A 14,629-nucleotide genomic window follows, 5' to 3' on the forward strand; every position below is an offset into this window, starting at 1 on the left:
GCAGAAACAAGTTATCGAGATATAAAAAGTTGTATTATGCATTGTATTCTTTGGCAGCCATCTTTGTTACGCGCGTAGATTTGTTTATGGCGCACGCGCGTAACAAAGATGGCTGCCAAAGATTACAATACGTAATACAACTTTTTAATCTCGATAACTACTTATTTCTGCAAAATTACAATGCGATTTCCGTATTCAGCATAGTAGAAAACTTAAGTCTTCATTTAAAAGAAAATTGTGGAGGTGGACCTAATCTAAAAAAATACCCAAATCTGAATAAATCAACTAAAAATCTCTTGAATTATCGGTTTTCTGAAACTATTTCAATGATAACTAGTAAATTAAAATCTTGATATAACGAATTAAAGAAAACATGCATACTTTTTTTAATCTAAAAATTGAGTAATTATCCCCCGAAGTAGTTTAGTTAGGGGGTGGGAATACAATTTGTAAACACAAATCCCAGTGAGGTTTTCAAAGCGTAGCTAAATTTTGAAGTTAAATAAATTCATTGTAAAAATACTTTAAAAGATGAATATTAGTTTTCTGGGTCTTTCGAAGATAATTATTAAAGTCCTAAGATATTGAATTAAATAATAACAAAAAATTGTTTGTACAAAAAATAGCTTAATTAGCCTCCAAAAGCGAAGGATTTTGCCCTTCGCAAAATCGCAACAAACGGAAATTTTGTAAACACGGATTATGCGGAAAGCCAAAATTTCAGCCAGTCGAAAGGCTGTTTGAGAATGACGTCATGTAATTAAAGATGTAGCGGGTGCTAGATTTCTTTTTCCCCAGACGTGCTTCCGTACATTCCTATCCTAAACGTTTGTATAATTTTTACCATTTTTTAATTTAATTATTTTTTTTAATTATTTTTCCATGTTCCAGTTTTTAAATTAATTTTTTTTAATTATTGTCCGAGATTATATAAAAATTGTTATGCCGAAAGTTTCACATTCATGCAAGCAAGGAAAATATTAAAATCTTACATATAAAGATTATGCGAAATCTGTAATTTAAAAAAGTAGAAATATTTTTTGGCATTATGTTTTTGTGTGAAAATATTAAACAATGCTTAATTCAATGATAATATCGGTAGTTCGAATAATTAATTTTTCTTAGTTATATCGAATTCATTAATACGGACTTTAGGGGCTATTTTTCGTAATGTTTCTGTAAAAATTAAATAAGTTTCTTTTTTTTTTTATAATTATGATTTACGATGCTTTATTTTCAAAAAAAAAAAAAAAAATTTTTTTTTTTTTTTTTTTTTTTTTTTTTTATACTACAGAAAACTATAACTTTAGGAAATGTATTTTTTGTTTTAAACAAAATAATTCATTTCCACTAAGATTTAAATAAAAATAACTGTTTCAATATATTCCGCGGTCATTATTTGATAAATACTGAAAATTTCATTAAAATTGGTTAATTCTCTGATTTTTGGTGAATTTAAGTAAAGGAAGGGGTCAAAAGGTTTATACATTTTGAGCATCAGCATTCATTTTGCACGTACCTAGTAAAAACGCATATTAAAGGTGCGCATACTTTTTCAAACGTAAAAATACACTTGTGGCCGTGGTCTATAGACTGGACTGGTAGTTTAAAATATATAAATATTTATTTTATTATTACTACCAGTCGGCTCTTGGCCTTTTGGCCAAGATCAAAGTGTAGTATCTGGTCTTCACATACGGCACTTCCAGTTCTCGTTCTCTTTCAGTGGAGGAGAAATCCTTCACGACTGAGACAATTTTTATTTTTGTACCTTTTCTCCACGTTAAAAAACGACCCTGGTGTCTCTGTCCTGTGGGGAGGCATTGTAAGTAGGTACTACCAATAGTAAAAGATGTTAAAAAAAAAAAAAAAAAAAGAATAAATAAATCAAATAAAAAAAAAAGGATAATTAAAGGAATCGTTTTTGGCATTGGAAAATATGCAAAAGTTTTCCAGATTCCGATACCCCAAAAAGTTTCGATTTTTCCGACTCGTCGTAATGATTTGGTCTAATGAACTTAATTTTGTTGTAATAAAATAGGAAACGCTTATTTAATTAGAATATTTTTGAATGTACGCAAGAATTTCGTTATTTTTCTCTAAAGAGTTTCATATTTAACTTTATACAAGTTTTTTTTATTCAATAATACTCTAAAATTATTGACGTTTGTTTACCAATGCTTTTCTTTTAAATAAAACATTTGTAAAATGTTGTCCAAAAAGTCATTTTTAGAAATTACATTTCCTGTTTATTTTTAAATTGTTATTTATATAAAAATAAGTTAAAACAAAATCTTCATTACTTAAATAGAATTCAAATTCGAAAGGAAATTAATAATGAAAGTTAAACCTTTTTCTTACCGTTCTGTCCACTCGTAATTCGTTAGTAGAAATTGCACCATTTGTTTTTTTTTTAATTATTTTTTTTACAAAATTATAGAGATTCTTGCTGATGTTTACACGTTCATACGCACAAGGATTTAAAATTTGCCCCCAAACTTATTAAAATCACATGTTTTGCAATTATTTATTTGAAAATATTGAATAAACAATGATTAATTCAATGAGAATATCGTTAGTTCTCGAAATTATTTTTCGAGTTATATTGATTCCATTTAACACTGGCGTTTTTTTTTTTTTTTTTTTTTTTTGTGTGTGTGATGTTCCTGAAATCTATATATCTATGAAAGTGAACGTGTCTGTATACATTTCCCTACGCAATAACTCTGTCAATTTTTAGTCTACAGACTCGAAATTTGATATACAGGGTACTGAGATTTGGGAAAATCGATGTGATCGGGGTTCGGCCAGAAATTTGGCTGTTAAGGGGTCAAAGTTCAACGATTTAACCTTTAAGAACTCTACCAAACTCCTCCGACAATTTTGGGTCTAAACACTTGACATTTTAGATATTGGTTCCTTGGACATGGATCTAACTTAATAACTTGATTTGAGCCCAAAACAACAAATATTAAGGGGTCTTTTTTTTTTTTTTTTTTTTTTTTTTTTTTGCTGAGCATACACTTCCAAACACCCGGGCAACGCCGGGCACCCATTACTAGTATATCTATAAAAGTAAACGTGTCTGTGTACATTTCCCTACCCAATAACACTGTCAATTTTAAGTCTACAGACTCGAAATTTGATATACAGGGTACTGAGATTTGGGAAAATCTTTGTAATCCGTTTTCGGCCAGAAATTTGGCTGTTAAGGGGTAAAAATTCAACGATTTGACCTTTGAGAACTCTACCAAACTCGTCCGCCAATTTTGGGTCTAAACAGTTGAAATTTTAGATAAAGGTTCCTTGGACATGGATCTAACTTAATAACTTGATTTGAGCCCAAGACAATAAAATTTAAGGGGTCATAATAGGGGTCAAAGTTAAAAAAAAACAAAAACTAACCACTTTTTTATTTTTTGCTCAACATACACCTCCAGACACCCTGGTAAGGCCGGGCTGAAATGCTAGTATTAAAAAAAAAAAAAGTTTAATTAACATCTACGGTACTTTATTTTCATAAAAAAGCAAAATTCATGCCTTTTTTTTTTGTTTTTAAATTTATTTATTGTACATATAACTATATACTTTAGTAAAGGTATTTTTTTTTTTTGTTTACACAGAATACATTCTCACTAATATAAAAAAAATAATGGGTTCATTATATTAATGAATATTGCAAATTTAATTAAAATTCGTCGATTTATAGAATTTTAGCGAATTTTTAATTGAAGGAAAAAAGCAAAAACGCTATATCTTAATATACACTCTGATCTAATTGTGTCTTCCATCTCTCTCTCTCTCTGTAAGGTGGGGTAGATGTTAAAGAAGTATGCGGAATAAAGTTTCTAGGTGCTTCTACACTATCAGAATAAAATTTCGGAAATCGTAATACTGAATTTCATATGAAAACAATAGTATCTACATATTCCTCGTAATTGATTATATCCATAAATTACGAAAATCGATGAGGCAGAAAATTATTTATTTAAGAAAATAGAATTTCAAGAAAACGATCGTATTTGCTTATGTAAGACAGCCCAAAAGGAAGTAGTTTTACGTTTCGATTTATTTTATAAAAACAAGATGGACGCAATTTTTCATCTGCTAACACGATTAAAGTTTTAAAATAATTCAGTAATATTCAGGTAATTTCGACTGCATACTTTGGAATAATCGTGAATAATAAAATAATCGTGAAGGGTGGAAGGACAAAATAGGGAAAACACTGTCCAAACCTGGATGAGTGCGAAAAGTGCTGGGACCTTGCTGAGGTTAATTGCCAGCGAAAACCAATGGTGGTTGCCAGCGAGTAATCTATATATCTATAAAAGTGAAAATGTGTGTGTCTGTCTGTGTACATTTCCCTACACAATAACTATCAATTTTCGGTCTACAGACTCGAGATTTGACATAAGGGGTAGTGAGATTTGGGAAAATCTTTTTAATTTGTTTTCGGCTAGAAATTTGACTGTCAAGGGGTTCAACGATTTGATCTTTTGAGAACTCTACCAAACTCCTCCGGAAATTTTGTGTCTAAACACTTGAAATTTTAGATATAGGCTCTTTGGACATGGATTGAACTTTATAATTTTATTTGATCCCAAAACAAATGTTAAGGGGTCAAAGTTAAAAAAAATTGACCTCTGCAGTCTCTACCAAATTACTTTTGGCCTAAACATTTGAAATTTTACATAAAATGTATTCAGACATAGGGCAAGCTTTTTAATCAGTTTTTGGCCAAAAATTTGGCTGCTATGGGATCAAAGTTAAAGATTTTACATTTGCTCTAGCAAACTATTAAGCCAATTTTGGGTCTAAACACTTGAAATTTTAGATGTAGGTTACTTGGACATGGGTCAAACATTTTAATTTGATTTGAGCCCAAAACAAATGTTAAAGGGTCAAAAGTGGGGTCAAAGTTTAAAATTTTTTACCTCTGCAGTCTACCTTTTCTCTATAGTAGTTAAAAAAGTCTATTATATTGAAAGGCATTGACGTACATATGCACACTGTTATAAACAGTTATATCGCATAGGATTAGCAAATCTCTCGACGGTGGCAATCTTTCTAGAGCAATTGCTCTTGACATATCTAAAGCCTTTGATAGGGTATGGCATAAAGGTTTACTTCATAAGATCGCTAGCTATGGTATAGCTGGAAAAGTCTTCTCAATTATTAAATCATTTCTTTCTGATAGGTTCATAAGAGTAGTAGTTGAGGGGCAAAAATCAGAAGCTCACAGTATTAATGCCGGTGTCCCTCAGGGATCCATCCTGGGCCCAACTCTTTTCCTGATCTACATTAATGATCTTCCAAATCATATCCTTACATCATTTGTAGACATTTATGCTGACGACACTACCATTTATGGTACCACATCTAAGACAGTAAACGAGCAAGTTCTCTTCAATTCTCTCTCCTCTGATCTTGAGCACGTAGTACAATGGGGAAAGGAGTGGCTGGTTACTTTTAATGCATCTAAAACCAAGCTTCTCTCTTTACATCATCAACATTCTAATCCACATTTGTCATCAATTGAAATGAATGGCTCTCGTCTTCAGGAGGCCTCAAGTTTTGACAAGCTTCTGGGCTTGACCATTACTCCTGATCTTAAATGGAACACGTATATCAAATCTGTTGCCAAGGCCGCTGGAAAAATGGTGGGATCTTTCTATCGATCCAGTAGATATCTCACTGCTGATGCTATTCTCTACCTATATAAGAGCCAGGTACGTCCAAGGATGGAATACTGTTGCCACATCTGGGCAGGAGCTGCTAGAAAGGACTTGTCCTGCCTTGATAGAGTTCAAAATAGACTTCGTAGCCTCGTAGGAGATGTCCTTTTCTCCTCCTTGCAACCTCTATCTCACAGAAGAGATGTTGCGAGTTTGTCTCTGATGTATCGTTATTTTCATGGAAAGTGTTCAACTGAGCTTCAATCTTTGGTCCCCCCTCGCCAAACTTTCACAAGAAACACTCGTCTAGCTGTAAACACTATCAATAATTTCCCCCACTCTTTATCTGTGGCTAAACCTAAACGTAGATTCCATGAACAAAGCTTCTTTCTTAGAACTGCACGCCTGTGGAATTGTCTTCCGTTTTCCTGCTTTCCGGCTGACTACAATATGGTTGTGTTCAAGTCTAAAGTAAATAAGTTCTTGATGAGCCGTTCCATATAAGTTATTAAATTTACCAAATTTTCATTACTAATGATTACTATATTGACCAATTTCTACTGTACACTCTTTAACCCTTATCCTTGAGTGGCCTCTGGGCCTTGATAATGTGGTGATGCCTTTGTAAAAAAAAAAAAAAAAAAAAAAAAAAACAGTACATAGGGCCCGAGCAAAGCCGGGCTGGACTGTTAGTGAATGATAAACGTCTGTTGCAATGACTCAGTCGTTTGTCGTTTGCAAAGGTTATCGAAAGAGTAAATACTGGAAATCTTGGGAGACTTGTCACTCAGACTCCCAGGAACACTATCGACTATCATAAGTTAATAATCTGATAATAGCCTGCAACTTCTAATAAGTACAAATAATACCTTCCCTTCCAATTACACTAGAATAATTTCCAATTTGTTAATTTGTTTAGAACAACAATGACTTTCACTACTATGCACCCAAGAAACTGACAACCAAAAAACGAAAAAAAAAAAAAAATGTAGGCACTAGTGCACTACTAGGACGGAATCACTTTTTTGGTTTTCAGTTTGGACATGGGGAGAGTGCATAGCAGGGACGGAAATGCACTTTTATGACCGAATCGAAAAAAAAAAAATGCGTTTTTTTTATTTATTTTTTGTTTTTAAATAAATAAATATAAACTTATAACAAAATAGTTACCTTTTCTTTTTTTTTTTTTTTTTGTTTAACGAAATAGACATTATTTTTAAATTTTAAAACATTTTCGGAGAAATCCTTAGGAATTCTTAACTGCCCCTGCTATGCGTTCTCCCCATGTCCCAACTGAAAACAAAAAAAATGATTCCGTCCTCGTAGTGCACCAGTGCTAAAAACTATTTTGCAAGTTTAAACTGTTATTTACCTTGGAACAGTTAGTGGGTTTTAAATGCCAAATATCAGTAAAGATGATAGACTTCCAGAAATATTGATTTTTAAAATATTAGGTTGGGGCAAAAATGTCGTTTTATATATGCCAAACGTCAAAAAACATTTTTGCGCCAACCTGATACGAGAAGGTGCAAAAATGTAACGTTTCTGTTTCCTACTCTCACATATTTTCTAATGAATCTAATTTTTAAACGTTACTCAAGTTTTATACATTACTTCGGGGTAAAGTTAAAAACCTATGCCGGCCATTTTGATACGTTAAAAATGGCTAGCACTGTTTGCTCGGTGACCATACTTAAAATTCGAATGTGGTTGGAGCGGAAGGGGGAGCATTAAATTGTCGATTACATAGTGATTTCTGACCTTAAAAGTTTAAAGGCAAAAAAAAGCAAAGTATTATGGTTCATTTGTGTTCTTAAGCCAAATTAAGGTATTGGCCCTGTCCTATAGAAGAACCGATCTGTCCCACCCCTGTTTTGTGAATGACACAACTGTGTGTGTGTATCGGCAGGGCTATCTAGCGTTACCCGGAGCATGGATAACAGATGTTTTAACAAGTGTCTAACATCTTTTTAAACTTTGTGAGTGTCGCTGAGTCTTGCGTTCTCCCACATGCCCACAACTACGCCAGTCTAATAATAAAAAAAAGTTGACTGATTATTTGAACTAGTTTCAAGGGAAAATATTTGTATTTTTATTCTCCAAAGTTGGTTTTATCTAGGTATTTTGAACTGTTAAGGGATTTTTTTATCACTAGCCATGGAGCTAGTATAATAATAAAAACGAACATAACCACTAGTTTGACAATGAGGAGGATTCTGTGAAATTATTCAAGTTTTTAACGCCACTCTCCCAAAATGGATTAATTTTGTCCCGGTTGATTCAAAAGGAATATTAAATCAGCATACTGAAGATTTATAAGTGCATCTTGTGTAGTTTCTGACTTATTTTCGGACACAGATAGAACACGTAGCTTTCATAAGATGGTTTTATTTTCCACTAGAACCGGCTCTTTTTGGATTTAAAAAAATAGTGATACCATAATGGCAGCATTTTTAATTCGACATGTTGAGCATAAAGATGCTGTTTGTGTTTGTTTTTATTTTTTTAAAATTAATTCATTCAGTCAAATTATGGATTAAAAAGAAAAAAAGAACAAAAAACAAAACCTCCATATTTTAATTGCAAAAACAACAAAAAAATGGTTTTGTCCATTAATGGAAGAAAAATAAATATTTAGAAATTTAAATTATGTAATCGATTTTACCACCGTTAAAGACTGTTAAAAAAAAACGGCACTTGTACAGTTTAATCAAGACATAAAAAATGAAAATATCGAAAAGTTTAAATTGTACGTATCCGTTATGGAATGAAGTTCTCCGAAAAAAAAAAAAAAAAAAAAATTTCACTTAATTTCATCAAGTAGTTTTTTTTTTTTTTTTTTTTTTTTTACAGCAAAAAAACAATTTGTTATAATACCGAGCAAAAGGTTCGATTTTTAGGAAGAAAAGCTAGTATTAAAGATGGAGGTAGTGTCGCCACTTTAACTGGAGTTATCTCCCCGTGGCGTGTTCTAAACTCCAAACAATAATTTTAAAAAATTCCAAGATCTGCCTTTAATGCGCTGTCATAAAAACGTTTTTCCGCTGTAAAAAAAAAAAAACAAAACAAAAAAAACAAAAAAAACAAAAAAAAAAACAAAAAAAAACTCTATCAAATTAAGTGAATTTTTTTTTTTTTTTCAGAGATCTTCAGTTCAAAACGGATACGTACAATATAACCCTTTTTTTTATATTTTCATTTTTTTTAATGTCTTGATTAAACTGTACAAGTACCAAAAAACATATCAAATAAATACCGTAAAAGTGCACTTTGCGATTTGTGTTCCTTGCTGTTTCTTTTAGTCTGAAGAAACGGAAAAAAATGTAAGTTTCTGTAAGGTCGATTTTTTTTTTATTCCTTTCCATTGATTAAGATGGTGAAAATGTACTTTGCTTAACTTACATATTTCCGATTTTTAAATTTTTATTTTATTTTTTACACGTCTGAAGGTTCTTTGGTACAGCAGTGGAGTTCCGCATTCGAAAGTTATTTTTTTTTTTATTTTGTAAGAAAAAAATACCTACCGTTTATTTTTATTTAATGGAGGATTTTTTTTTTCTCAATTTGCTTATTTTGTTCTAACTGGGGATAGGGCATCCTACCGGGTACCTACATTCACTCTCTACCTTATACATTCCAACCGAGACCTCTTTTAAAATTTTAACTGTCCCTTCTAGTGAAATTGTTTATATCTCTTGCACTTTGTTCACCGGGTATCCTTGTCGGATAGTTTTTGAAATTCTTTTTAATGGAAACTGCGGCTGAACAGACCAAACTTGCGACGATATACATTCACATAAGATCAATTGCTTAATTACACGGGTGTTTGCTCGGAGATGAACCGGCGATCACCTTTTGCATTGTGTTCTGCTATCCTGAACGTGCTGCCTCGAACTGTAAATAAACATGTATCATTATCACATTTTCGGAGTTCTGTATTGTCTAACTATCGTGATATTCCCTAATTAGCTAGGTAACCTTTGTCTATTACTAACGTCTTTTTATGACCCTGGCTTAATAAAAAAGGGGTGCTTGTGCACTTATTGATCCACACTATTTTTTTAAATAGTAATTTCAAGTTTAATTAAAGTCTTATATCTGTTTTTATATATTTGTACAGAATAGGTACAAAACACCCCCCCTCCCCATGTTAAGAATGGCTTTCTAACAGTATGGATCAATAAGTGCACTAGTACCTAACAATAGTCCGGTTGCTCCTATAATCACTGGAATGATGATCTTCCTAAAGATTCCAATTTCTTTTCATATTGTATATAAGACATTAATATTTCTTAACCATTTCATTCTCAGCTCTGTTTAATTTAGTACCATTGGCAACATTAGCTTCTTTCTCCTTGCTTCAGGTTTAAAAGTTCCGTTTTCTAGAATTTTCTATTGTTTTTTTTTTTTTTTTTTAATTTTCTTTTTTAATAGGATAGGACTGAACTATCGTGAGTTGTAAAAAAAAAACATAGATGAATCATTCCTTATGCTGTAAAGAAAAAAACTACAGTGATGACTAAATTTTTAATTTTCGTAATGATAGGCTAGATATCCAAATTAATGAAGTCGGACATTTAAACCTCAAAAACATTAACGGAAGATAGAAAAGATCAAGAAAACGTCTTGAGCTGGAAAGTTCACATGCACAAAAAATAATAAAGAAAATATAAATCGTTATAGAAACGAAAAGTCTAATTATGGAAATAGATTTGTTACATCGGACAAACTTTTGTATGACGGAACGTGTGTATATAATATATATATATATATATATATATATATATTCACAAAACACTCATTGCTCTTTATTATAAAGTGGAGGGCATTAATGGATTTGTATGTTAATTTGAAATAACTTTTGGGAGGAGTGGCAGTTAAAAATTATGGATGAGTTTATGGAAACCTGTCTATCTTCAAACTGGTCTTTTTTCTTCTTGCAAGTTAAAAGAAATGTTTTTACTGCCCAAAATACATATGTAAAAGCCAATTTAGAGCAATTCTATAAAATATATTTTCCCAAAGCACTGAAATTAGGTGAAAGTCAATTTTATTTTATTTTTTGTTCGTTATAATGACGTAGTTGTGTGTGTAAGTGGTGTTTTAGTAAACCTTTCAAAATCACAAATATTTAATTCATTCATTATTTTATAAATATTATATAAATAGATGTGTGGTTTTGGAATGTTTACTAACGATATGCTCTGAAAGTGCAAATCCACTTTTTGTTGTTGAGCTTAAATAAATGCATCAGTTTAAAAATAATTTGATACAAACATGAAACCTATGTATCTTTGTACTATCAAATATACACACACACACACACACATATATATGTGCGCGTGGCTCTACGGACAAACTTATCTTTAGTTGACCTTTGACAACTAAATATTTTCGTTTACTAGCCAAATAGAAAAGTTACTAGCCAAGCCTAAACATAGATTCCATGATCAAAGCTTCTTTCTTAGAACTGCACGCCTGTGAAATTGTCTTCCTGTTTCCTGCTTTCCAGCTGTTTATAATATGGTTGTCTTCAAGTCCAACGTGAACAAGTTTCTGATGAGCCGTTCCACTTAAGTTAACAAATTTACCGAACTTCCATTACTATTGATTACTATATTGTCCCTTTGACTACTCTACACTCTTTAACCCTTATCCTTGAGTGGCCGATCGGCCTTGATAAGTGGTGACGCCTATGTAAAAAAACAAAAAAACAAACCTATATGATTTTTAGAATATGACCTCTTAGTTCTTTGACTAGTATGTACATCATAAAGATTTTTTTTTTTAAGTGTAATTCTAAATATACAACAAATTTTATGTTGATACTAGAAAGTATAAAACATTCTAATTTCTTCACACGTTTTTTTAAATAGCTTTGTTAAAAAAAGTATATTGTTCTAATTAAACTTTTATTGTTTAAATAAGTTAACTTTGTTCATTTAATAAAAAAAAAGTTGAAAAGATATTTTTCACTCGGTAGTGAGCTTTGCAAGAGTGTCAGTGAAAGAAATACAATCGCCAAAAGATAAGCGTTTCATTATTTTTAGTAGCCAATATGAAAAATCACTCGCACATGCAACTTTCACTAGCAATGTAGAGCCCTGATATATAAGGAACTTTGTCTCTGAGTGCGTTCCCTATGGACTCGAAAATGGCTGGGCCAATCATTATGAAATTTCACAGATACTTTATGTGCCTGGCAGTGTTCTTGGATAGGTTTTGTATAAGAATGTCTTCGGTAAGCATTGATAATCGAAATCTGATGAAAGAAGGAACAGGCAATTCTAACCAAAGTTAACACCTTACACAGCGTAACATCACAAGTACGTTTGAGAAGTTTTATTACCACACAAGCTGAAAGGGCCATATAAAATCAACAGTAGGTTCTTTGATATAACAGTGAGTTCGAAATGAATGTTTGTTTAGAACACAATTGAAGCATATTTGAATTTTGCATTTTAAATTTAAAACTTTAATGCAAGCCATTATATATAAAAGTTATTTTATAAAATAAGCAATAGGTTCTCTACAGTGCAATGTAGACTAAGTCAGTATGGAGAGGCATGTGAAGTTTCCTTCTGGTGCACCACAATGGGTCCCCAACTGAAGTAGGCAATCAATTTTATTGAAAAAATGGGCGATTTCACCGATTTTGATGACAAATAAAAAAGGAGTGTGAAACATTCGTTGCTCATCATTCAGTCCCGGGCAACGTCGGATCTCTCTGCTAGTGTGTGTGTGTGTGTCACACAGATGAGGAAAATGTAATTTGCCCATAGAAAAGATATTTTCAATTGACAATTTTCAGAAGGCAGAAATCTTTTTCTTCGTTCTCATTTCCCGGGGGTAAAAAAAAAATGTATACTTTCAAAGAGATCAACTGGTTGATGAAAAAAGGTTTCCCCCGGCTGTGAGTGCCTGTGTTTTTAATTAAGCGTTTGGAGTCCCTGCTAAAAAAAAAAAAAAAAAAAAAAAAAAAAAAAAACGGGAGAGGGCAGTCTCAAACTGTACTGGTGGATTCAAAGGAAATCAATTGATGTGTAAAAGACAAATTGATTTCACAGGTGTCAGCATTTAAGAAAGCTTCGCTGAGAAACTTTTTTTTTTTTTTTTTTTTTTTTTTTTCAGACGCTCATATTTCTTGATTGGAATTAATACAAGTTTTAGGTGCTCTAGCTCAACACCGGCAAACATTTTGTACCTCATGGACCACTAAGTGTATAGACCACTTAACATAAAATTTTAAAAATGGATATGACTTTAAACTATATCCAGTGGTGAGGCCCCAGCTTGCAGGCTTTTGGGGAGTGTGGAGCCACCCTTTAATTACCATTGCTCCCAGGTCCACTCTGACCCGGAGTGGTAGCATCTGTTAGTGTCCCAATTATGGGTTAAATAGAAACCAACTTTAAAACAAATATATTCTATTAAAATATTTTCTTCAAAAATCTTTGGATTCGGCATTAAATAACCCGAAAAGAGTTGATATGCCGTAAAACAAAAACAACCAACAAACCTATATATATATATATATATATATATATATATATATTTCGATAAACATATAATTTATAGAACAACAAAATCATATATATATATATATATATTATAGTAGTAATGAGTAGTAATAACAAAGCAACATAAAAAAATGTCCTGGATATGACCTTAAACTATATCCAGTGGTGAGGCCCCAGCTTGCGGGCTTTGGGGAGTGTGGAGCCACCCTTTAATTACCATTGCTCCCAGGTCCACTCTGACCCGGAGTGGTAGTACCTGTTAGGGTCCCAACTATGGGTTAAATAGAAACCGACTTGAAAACATATTCTATTAAAAATTCTTCTTCCAAATCATTGGATTCGGCATTAAATAGCCTGAAAAGGGTTGATATGCCATAAAACAAAAACAACCAACCAAAAATTGTGGATGACTTGTATGATTTGAATAATCTTGTGGACTACTAAACATTAAAAATTTTGTGGATTATTAAATGTAATATTAAAAAATTTTGTAGATATATAATTATAACCACTAAATGTATGATTTAAAATTGTGTGAACCCTTAATGAACTGAAATTTTTGCAGACCACTAAATGTATGGTTTTAAGCCGGTAAATACAGTGAAAATGCCTCCATTTTCAACATGTAATATCGCCTAACATTTTTTTTATTGGTCCCACGACAAAAGGAAGGTCTGTAAATTCACCTTTGTCCGTTCGTCTGTCCGCACTTTTCTCAATAACTACGCCTTGGAATTTAAAAAAATTTTGCACAAACATTAAACATGATACAAGTTAAAAAAAAAAAAAAAAAAGTAGCAGAAGGGATTTTCCGGGAAAACTATGCTTGCGCCCTAGGGGTGCCTTTCAGGTTAAAATGGCTAAAATTGACACTTTTGTGCTTATTAAATAAAAAAAAATTAATGCCTTGGATTTTTATAAAACTTTCTCAAAAGTTGTAACTGATTTGTATATAATTTTGTTTGTCTATACTTTGCGATAACTCTTGGGTGTGCCCCAAGGGCTCTTTTAGGGCTAATAAAACTCAATTTTTGGGACTATTTTACCATATTTGTTCAAAATTTTCTCTGTGTCTATTTAACAGTTTTGCATGGTGCTGAACTCAAATTTAAATATGGTAAGACCTTTGGGGCTTGTGTGTGTGTGGGGGGGGGGCAAATGATGAATTTAGTCATTTCTTTTTTTGCATGGTGCAGAACTCAAATTTACATATGTTAAGGCCTAAAACTGCACCGTTTGTTCATTTTCTCCCGGATTTGACGTTCCCTGGGGACTTTTGGGGCTAAATGGGACGGGGGAGGGGGCAAATGCTGAACTTAGTCGTTTTTTTGTTTTTTTTTATGCCTCAGTCACTGTGCACTCACAAGGGACCATGCATACTTTACTTGTTTTAATAAAATTTCGATGTAAACAAAATGTCATCTTTATAAA

General features: G+C 32.2%; 1 protein-coding gene and 1 pseudogene across 1 annotated transcript in view; both read left to right on the plus strand.

Annotated features, from left to right (window-relative positions):
• LOC145259623 (furin-like protease kpc-1) overlaps nt 1-14,629 on the plus strand; it is a 473,157-nt gene that overhangs the window by 29,410 nt on the left and 429,118 nt on the right. The window lies entirely within an intron of this gene.
• Nucleotides 1,644-1,859, plus strand: LOC145260089 (U2 spliceosomal RNA; annotated as a pseudogene).

Source organism: Euprymna scolopes, chromosome 35, assembly GCF_053919585.1.
Source record: "Euprymna scolopes isolate OS-2025 chromosome 35, ASM5391958v1, whole genome shotgun sequence".
Taxonomy (NCBI): domain Eukaryota; kingdom Metazoa; phylum Mollusca; class Cephalopoda; order Sepiida; family Sepiolidae; genus Euprymna; species Euprymna scolopes.